This window comes from Gymnoscopelus braueri (genome assembly GCF_963280865.1).
Source record: "Gymnoscopelus braueri genome assembly, chromosome: 15".
NCBI lineage: Eukaryota > Metazoa > Chordata > Actinopteri > Myctophiformes > Myctophidae > Gymnoscopelus > Gymnoscopelus braueri.
The window spans coordinates 43,420,004-43,428,663 of NC_137620.1; the positions used below are offsets into that span (position 1 = coordinate 43,420,004).

Below are 8,660 nucleotides of genomic sequence, written 5' to 3' on the forward strand. Positions count from 1 at the left end.
GCGGCCCCCTCACACATTAGTAGGACACTCTAATGCGTGAGGGGGCCGTGATTTTTCCATTACTTTTTTCATTTATCTTTAATATATTTTTTAAATGTTTATTTTATTTTAAAGTGAAATATCCCTTTAAATAGCTCTATATTCTGATAGTACTCATTGCTATAGAGTGTTTGTTCAGTAAAAGGAGTCTCCCTGTCTCTCCAGCTCTTTATATTCAGTTTCAGTTTAATTTCCAATTTTATCCGATCAGGATAGAAAACTCAATCAGGATATAGATTAAACAAGTGAAATTGGAAGTGATGACACTAAGAAATGAGCAGGCAAAATTGGAACTGGAACACTATAAAAATTAAGCTTAAAAATGGGTACTTTCTCCTAATTGGCTGAGATTTTGACACCTACCGGAAAATGTATTTTCTGTTTATTAAAGAGCTGGAGAGACGGGGAGACTCCTGTTACTGAACAAACACTCTATAGCAATGATTACTATCAGAATATAGTGCTTTAACCTTTTAACAAAATACTTTTTGTTTTAACCAAAAAATATCACTTACCCTACCTTTAAGTAAAATGTTGAGTATTTCTATATTGTGTATTGTAATATAGATATTGAGGATTGTCTTCAGACTCCACCTCAGCCTGTAGGACTTGACCTATACTTATGACCACTGGTGTAAAGTAACTGAGTACATTTACTCAAGTACTGTACTTAAGTACAATTTTGAGGTATTTTTGGGCGGTGTAGCCGCCCCTATAAGTGGGGTTGGGACATAAGTGGGGTTGGGACATCTCATTAGTATTAGTAGTGGAGTGATTGGCCCAGCTGGCCCAGTTAGCTGTACTGTGATTGGCTGACTCTATTGGCTGACTCTATTCAGCACTGTGATTGGCTAGCGAGACACATGATGACATTAATAACCTATAAATAAGATTATGGACTTCCAAAAATCCATTTTTTTGGGAAGTGAGCTTCCATCACTATGATGACCAATAAAGATTATTTTCAATAAATGTGTTTCTTTTTGAAGTGAGCTTCCATCACTATGATGACCACTGTGATGACCACACCGCCCACTTCACACTGGGTGTGATTTTTACTTTACTGGAGTATTTCCAATCTTTTTTTTTTCTCCAAACTTTTACTTCTACTCCACTACATCTCAGAGGCAAATAACTAACTAAGTACATGTACTTGAGTACATGTACTTAGTTAGTTTACACCACTGGTCTATTGTACTATTGAGGAAGTTATGTGAACTTGAAAACTGTTGTTCTATTTTGCTAAAGAAGTTGTAATAAACTGACTGAAGAAAAGAGACAGTTCATTCACCATTGTGCAACGGGAAAATAAGTAATAAATGATAGAAAGTCCAGTTGTAATCCAAAGTTAATGAGTTATTAACCCATGATATGTCATGTCAATGATGTCATTCATTATGAATGGAAGCCTCTGATGGAAACATGTATATAGAACATGTATTGAAGATTACTGGCAACATTGTTTAAGTGTACAATTAGTAAAACATAGAAAATGGATAAAAGAAAACTCAGCATTATATTTACACTATGTATAATATTTAATTATTATTATTGTTCAGTGTAGCATAGACACAACATAGAATAGCATAGAACAATGTAGCATAGACACAAGTTTGACTTTTCTCACACACACACACACACACACACACACACACACACACACACACACACACACACACACACACACACACACACACACACACACACACACACACACACACACACACTCACAATAAGACTAAAACACTGCTATAGAGGTTGCAGCCACAGTGCGCACATTTGTTTTGAAGGGAAAAAAAGTCTGTGTAAATGAAGTAAAGTTAATGCAAAGAATTATGATTACCTGACAGTCTCAAACTCCTTTATATGAATTGAAACATTTTGTTTATCTTGCCAGATAAGGTGTGAGCTTGTAGATCGAATATTAAAGAAATTAGGGAAGCTTTTCCCCCTCTTTTGTCTTTAACATGAGAGGTTTTAAGTAAGTAACTGTTTGAAGGACTCCAAAGTTCCAACTGGGGACCCCCAAAATAATATTTGAACTGAGGACCACCCACCCTGACAAGCACTTGGAATTGCAGGAGTTGAGGCATTATATTTAGTTTGACTTCATAAATATTGTGAAAATAGCAGATCTAGAGCTTGTAGATCGGCTATTTTCACATTTTCTGTCTCTTTGTCAGGTAATTTTGGCCAATTTTTGACCATAATTTTATAGTATAGTTTGTTGATTACTTTTAACGCAGTAATGCCATGTTTTCGTTTTCATTTTAGACGTATATGAAATGTGCAGATACCCTGTATACACTATACATACTGTATGTTGGTTTGTTTACTGTTGAGTGAGAAAACAATGTTGCACATTAAACAAAATGTCATCATTTGGGGACCCCCTGGGGGTCCCGACCCACAGTTTGAAAACCACTACATGAAGTATAACCAATCTACACAGACTGACTGATTGATTGATTGATGTACTTTTATTTAGTAAGACATGAGAATCACAGTACATGGAAGTACAAATTCACAATACATGGTCTACTAAACTGGAAGACTCATTAAGCACTTGGCTTGTTTAAGATGAGAACCCCATGCACACAAATCATGATGACACATAAGAGACAGACAGATATACACACTATGTCATACAATCAGCTTTCAGGTTACTGTTATGAAGAGAGAAAAACATATATACAAAAGAAGAGAGGGCTCTGTAGTAATATCAACAAGATAACAGGGCATACTGTATAATGATTGTCTGCAGCAGGATTATTAAAGAAATGCAATGAGCGGAACACAATGGATTGATCGATCATGATGGTGTAGTATACTGTACACATCATTCTTACACATGCTTTATCTAGAAGAGAAAATCTATAATAAAATGAAGAAAATAAAGTTTTCAACTGAATATCATCATCAGTATTCTTAACATGTCTACCATGTCTTACACAGCTCTGCTGTCTCTCCATAGCACCAAACCATTATCCCTGGATAGAGAGATTGTGTGAACGTGGTTTGAACTGTGTGTAGGAGGGTCATTATGTCAGAAACACTGTAGAAGGACAGAGTACCTGCCTTGTGGTCCAGGTACACCCCCACTCTGGAGGAGAGAGGCCCTGACACTTTAGTCTCAACATTGTTGTGTTTGAAACTGTAGTTTTTACCCATGCACTGTAAACGCCAGGATTTATCATTGTTTCCAAAGAGGGTTTGTCTGCTGATGTCTTTATAACAAACTGCTATATCAACCCGTCCACCACTCCACTCTACTTCCCAGTAACAACGCTCAGACAGACCCTCTGTACACAACACCTGATAGTAAGTAAATCTCTCTGCATGATGAGGGTAAGGTTGTTGATGTGTAAAAGTCACCTTCCTCTTCTCCTCTGACAGGGAGAGCATTTTGTGTATTGTGTTCATGTCCAGAGACAGAGGAGAGGAATCTGTGAGAAACACACGACAAAAGAAAAATCAAACCTCATGAACCTTATTGTGTTTAGAGTTAGTCTCTCAGATCAAACTCATTAGAGCTTTAAATAACAACATATCAGAATGAAACTTCAACGTTCAGAACCTGCATCAACATGGACTCACATTGAAAAAAGTCCTTTCTGGTCTGAGGCTCCACTGGATGTAAAACATCAACTGGAGACACAAGAAAACAGTAAAGGTCATCATGATATTGTAAAGGATTTCAATGTCAACACAAAGGGTCAAATCCAATAGACTTTACTGCTGACTTCAGGCATGTAAAACAACATACAGCGTGAGCCTACAGGAGGTCACAACATACGACTGACGTAAAAGACAACAACAGACCTGCTTTACGGCAGTGTCGTAACGTAGCTCTTTTAAAGGCACAGTCACATATATAGCATATATGACAGACATCATACTGAAGAATGGATTAAACTGAAGTTCCAAGGGTTTTGTCAAAAAGTTGAAGCTATTATAGCTTGATAGTAATTGCTATTATATAGTGTTTGTTCAGTAACAGCTGTCTCTCCAGCTCTTCAGTAAAACAGAAAATACATTTTCAGGTGGGTTACACATTTCATCCAATCAGGAGAGATAACTCATCAAGATCATTTATTAAGAACAAAATAATAATATGATAATAATGATGATAAAAATAATAAATGGTAAATGGTGCATTTATATACTGTAGCGGGTGACATGAAACACAGGTCACACTCATTTATTGCCTCCCATACTACAGGCTTTAGTAGCCTTCCCAGACATACTTCCACCTGTACAAACTGTTTCAACACTTAGAAATGTACTGTACAGTATAGGGGCCGGTTAAAACACAATAAAGACATTTAAATCTGACCCTAACCTCTCCTTTGAGAAATATTCTTGCTTAAATTCTTCAATGTTTCTGTCCATTCTGACAGACAGCCAACCTGTGTACCATCAGTCTGCTCCAGTTCAAATATATCCAGTTGCCTTCTGACTTCATCAATCCATGTTTACTATGATGGCTGGTTAGAAAAACAAGAAACAAATTTAAATCTCACCTCTCTTTGATATCTCTGGCCAAGTTGTCTTCAGGATGTTGTCTAGTTCGTCTCTCAGACCAGACACCACATCAATCACATCGGTGAAGGACCTCACAGGACAGATGACCAAACTGGGTGAGACTGGAGATCCACTGGAACTGGAGAGAGACTGGAAACTCTGGAGAGAAACAAGTAAACCAGTATAGACAGGGATAGAAGATCATTAAACCAAGAAATCAATAAATTGGTACATTGACCACACAAATAATAAATAGCAGATCTATAGGCAGATCTGCTATTTTCAAATCATCAAAGATCAAAACCATCCCAACCACAGACTGTTTGAGATGGAAAACTCCTACGCAGTCTCACTTTTTATTCTCTTTTTGCTCTTTTTGCACTCTTTCTTTAAATCTTTTTACGTTTTCTATCATTATTCTATTGTTATGACTTATGCTGCTGCATTGTCTGAAGGAAACCGAACCGGAATAAAATTTACTCTTATGTACCTGTACACAAAATGTAACAATAAAGTACAACCTTGAACCTTGATTAGATATGCTTAGATATTTAAAATTAGGTCTTATATATTTTGCTGTTTTAGATATTTGACTTGTTAGTAAGTACATTCTGTTTAGTTAGGCTTAAACTATGGTATTCTTAAATCAACTCTTTAAGTAGTAATTGTTTGTGTGTGTTTATTTCTGTATTGTGTAATGTTTGTATTGTTGTTGTTTATGTGGGGACTACTGATAGAAATGAGCTTTTAGCTAAATCTGGCATGTTTACATGAGATCATGATTAGCTGATCATTTCACTTTCATGTATGGAATGTTCATTAATGTGCATTGTCCCGTCGAAAGAAAGAAAGAAAGAGAAAGAAAGAAAGAAAGAAAGAAAGAAAGAAACTCTTGGTTATTAGTTGTCATGTTTCTGTAGAACTTTGTGGGGAATAAATTCAGTCACAACATAAGAATTGGTGGCCATTCTAGAAGTTCCAAAATATGATGGATTCTTTACTGTCACTGTTCTTTACTGTCATTCTGGGTAATTTAGTGCAGTGGTTCCCCAGGGGGTTTCAGGGGTCCCCAGCAAAATGTGTTAATATAACCTTAAAATTAGTTTAACCAACCATAATCCTATATACATCAGCTATTTGAAAATAGCCGTTCTACAAGTTCACAACACATCGAACAAATCACGACACGTTGTGAGCTTGTAGATCTGCTCATTACAAAAAATCTTAGGAGAATTGACATTTTGCACAACACAAATATTATGGGTTGCTGGCACACAAGTATTTTCAAATGGGGGTCCACAGTCAAATACATATTAACTGGGGGTCCTTGACATGAAAAGGTTTGAGAACCACTGCTTTAGTGCTTCTGATGACACAAGGCACAAGTCTCATCACAGTAAACACAAGAACAAGAACTATTATCATAATATCAGCTCACGTTCAGGGCCTCCATGACCTGTCTCAGGTCTTTCAGCTCCTTCTTTTTCTCCTGGATCTTCTGCTGGACATCCTCCTGAATTTTCACCAGCTCTTTCTGCAAGAAACAGGAAGAGACAGTTTGGCTTGTAAACAAAGCACATTTTCAAGTCGGGATACCAATTCTATCCAGTGGTGTAAAGTAACTAAGTACATTTACTCAAGTACTGTACTTTTTTTTTTACAGTACAATTTTGAGATGTTTTTACTTTATTTGAGTATTTCCAGTTTTCAGTACTTTTACTTCTAATCCACTACATCTCAGAGGCAAATATTGTACTTTTACTCCACTACAATTATGTGAAAACTTTAGTTACTAGTCACTTTGTAGATTTAAGTAAAACATTTGATTACTTTTTCCACCACTGATTCTATCCAATCAGGAGAAAGATAACTCATATAGGATACAGGGTAAAAACTAGTGAGATTTGAGACAGTTTAGTTTGGATCCAATCATCTTAAATTAACTTTGTAACTTCCTCAAAATACACTTTTGAAGGGGCAAGATTAATGGACATTAAATACCATTCATGAAAAGTTATCAATCGCCTCTGCTTTTCATTGGGTCCAAAATGAGTACTAATGTACTTCATCCTTTAATACATTTTGTTACACCCTGATTTGTGCTTTTTATGTCTCTGACATGGTCATTTAGTTCTGCTTCTATCTTGAAAACATGCTCTATCTTATGATTTGTCTTCAAGTGATGGTGGTCCTACCTGTTTCTCGGCCTTCTCTGCATCACCTGACACCGTGTCATGGCCCTTATGTTCATACATGAGGCACAGATTGCAGATAGACTGGTGGTCTGTGCGACAGAACACCTCCTTCAGCTTGTCATGACTGGAGCACATCTTCTCCTGCAGTTTGTTGGTGGCTGGGACCAGCTTGTGCTTCTTCAACACAGGAACATTGTAGTGAGGCTGGAGGTGAAACTCACAGTAAGAGGCCAGACACACCAGACAAGACATGAGAGCTTTGTGAGGTCTGGCTCCGGTGCAGAAATCACAGGCCACGTCTGCTGGACCGGCGTACAGCAGAGCAGCAGAGGCAGAAGACTGCTGACCTCCTGTACTGCTCAGCTTCATCACACCCTGGAAGTAAAGAGAAAGAGGTAACACAAACAACAACACAACGACAAATTATTGACATGAGATATACACACACACAACTATAAAACATATCAGAAATATAAACATTTATCGCTGTGTAAACACGCTCTCAATTCTTACCGTCAGTCCCTCGGCGCTCATAATGGAAAATGACAAACACAGCAATAACACCCTGGTCACAAGTAACACTGATGCATGCAGAACACACTCCTGTTCAGCAAGCATCCACTCTATTTATATGGGTTGGTCTACCCATGTGGGTGAAACCTTCCGTTGATTAATCATGTGATTTGTGTATTGTCTTAAATGTGGAAACACAGGCTTTAGCACTATTCTGTAACAATGGCCACTGTACCCCAGCTCCTTATCTGACCTAATCAATCAACCCTCTCAACACCCTCATGTGACTCATGTGACATGTGCAAAGTCCCCTGATTTCAACACAGTAGGTCAGAGCGGTAGTTTTCAGAATTGTATATATTTGTACTTATTATTATGACTAAATATCCTTCTGAAAATATGACACAGGAAGGTGCTTGAAGGCCACATGTGCAGGTAACATGTCAATACAAACGCCACATCATAATAGATTATTCTACAGACACGCTTTGAACTTGTAGATCGGCTATTTACGACATGCCCAGAAAGGAGACGCTAGGGTTCATGTGGTTAATATGTTTCTGAGGGCAAATGTTAGACTTTCCCTTCTCCTTCCTTTTCGTCTTTCTCTTCACTTATAGATTATATGTGAAACTTCACTCAGTTCCCAATTTATTTTCCACAAGTCAACGCACACACACACACACACACACACACACACACACACACACAATGAATTAATCAGATATCGGTCTTGTCCTCTCAGTCCTCAGACTGTTTTAACATCTATCTTCACATCCTGTATAAAACGTCATCTAAACATGGAGACAACTTTCACAGAGAGACAGAAACAGAAACATTCTTCAAATCAGACTAAAACACACTGTTAGAGGTTGCAGACTGACATTTATTTTGAAGTCAGTGTGAATTAAGTAAAGTTAATGAAAACATTATGATTACCTGACTGTCTCAAACAACTATGTGAATTGAAACATAATTTTGTCATTTTGCCTCATCAGTTGTGAGCTTGTCTATAAAGAAATTACCAAAGCTTTTTCCCCCTCTTTTGTTTTTAACATGGCTTCATAAGTGTGTAACTGTTTGAAGGACTCTTCAAACAGTTTCTATCGTATTTACAAAATGGGGTAAAAAAAACTTGTTCATCACATTAAAATATGTTTTTATAAGCGATTAAATCGATTCATTGTTGACACAATACCCTATTGACACATTGAGGAGGAAGACATTACACCAGTGGTTCTTAAACTTTTCAGGCAGAGACCCAAAATACTCGTATTTGAACTGGGGACCAGCCACCCTGACAAGCACTTGGAATTGCCAGAGTTGAGGCATTACATTTAGTTTGACTTCAAAATAATATAATATATATATAATATTGTGAAAATAGCA

General features: G+C 37.2%; 1 long non-coding RNA gene across 1 annotated transcript; it reads right to left on the minus strand.

Moving 5' to 3' along the window:
• Nucleotides 1–3,061: 3,061 nt before the first annotated feature.
• LOC308101756 lies at nucleotides 3,062–4,673 on the minus strand. Its single transcript, XR_013934557.1, has 3 exons — nucleotides 4,563–4,673; nucleotides 3,637–3,687; nucleotides 3,062–3,485 (listed from the first exon to the last, which is right to left on the minus strand). It is a non-coding gene; the product is annotated as an uncharacterized lncRNA (long non-coding RNA).
• Between the last annotated feature and the right edge of the window lie 3,987 nt (nucleotides 4,674–8,660).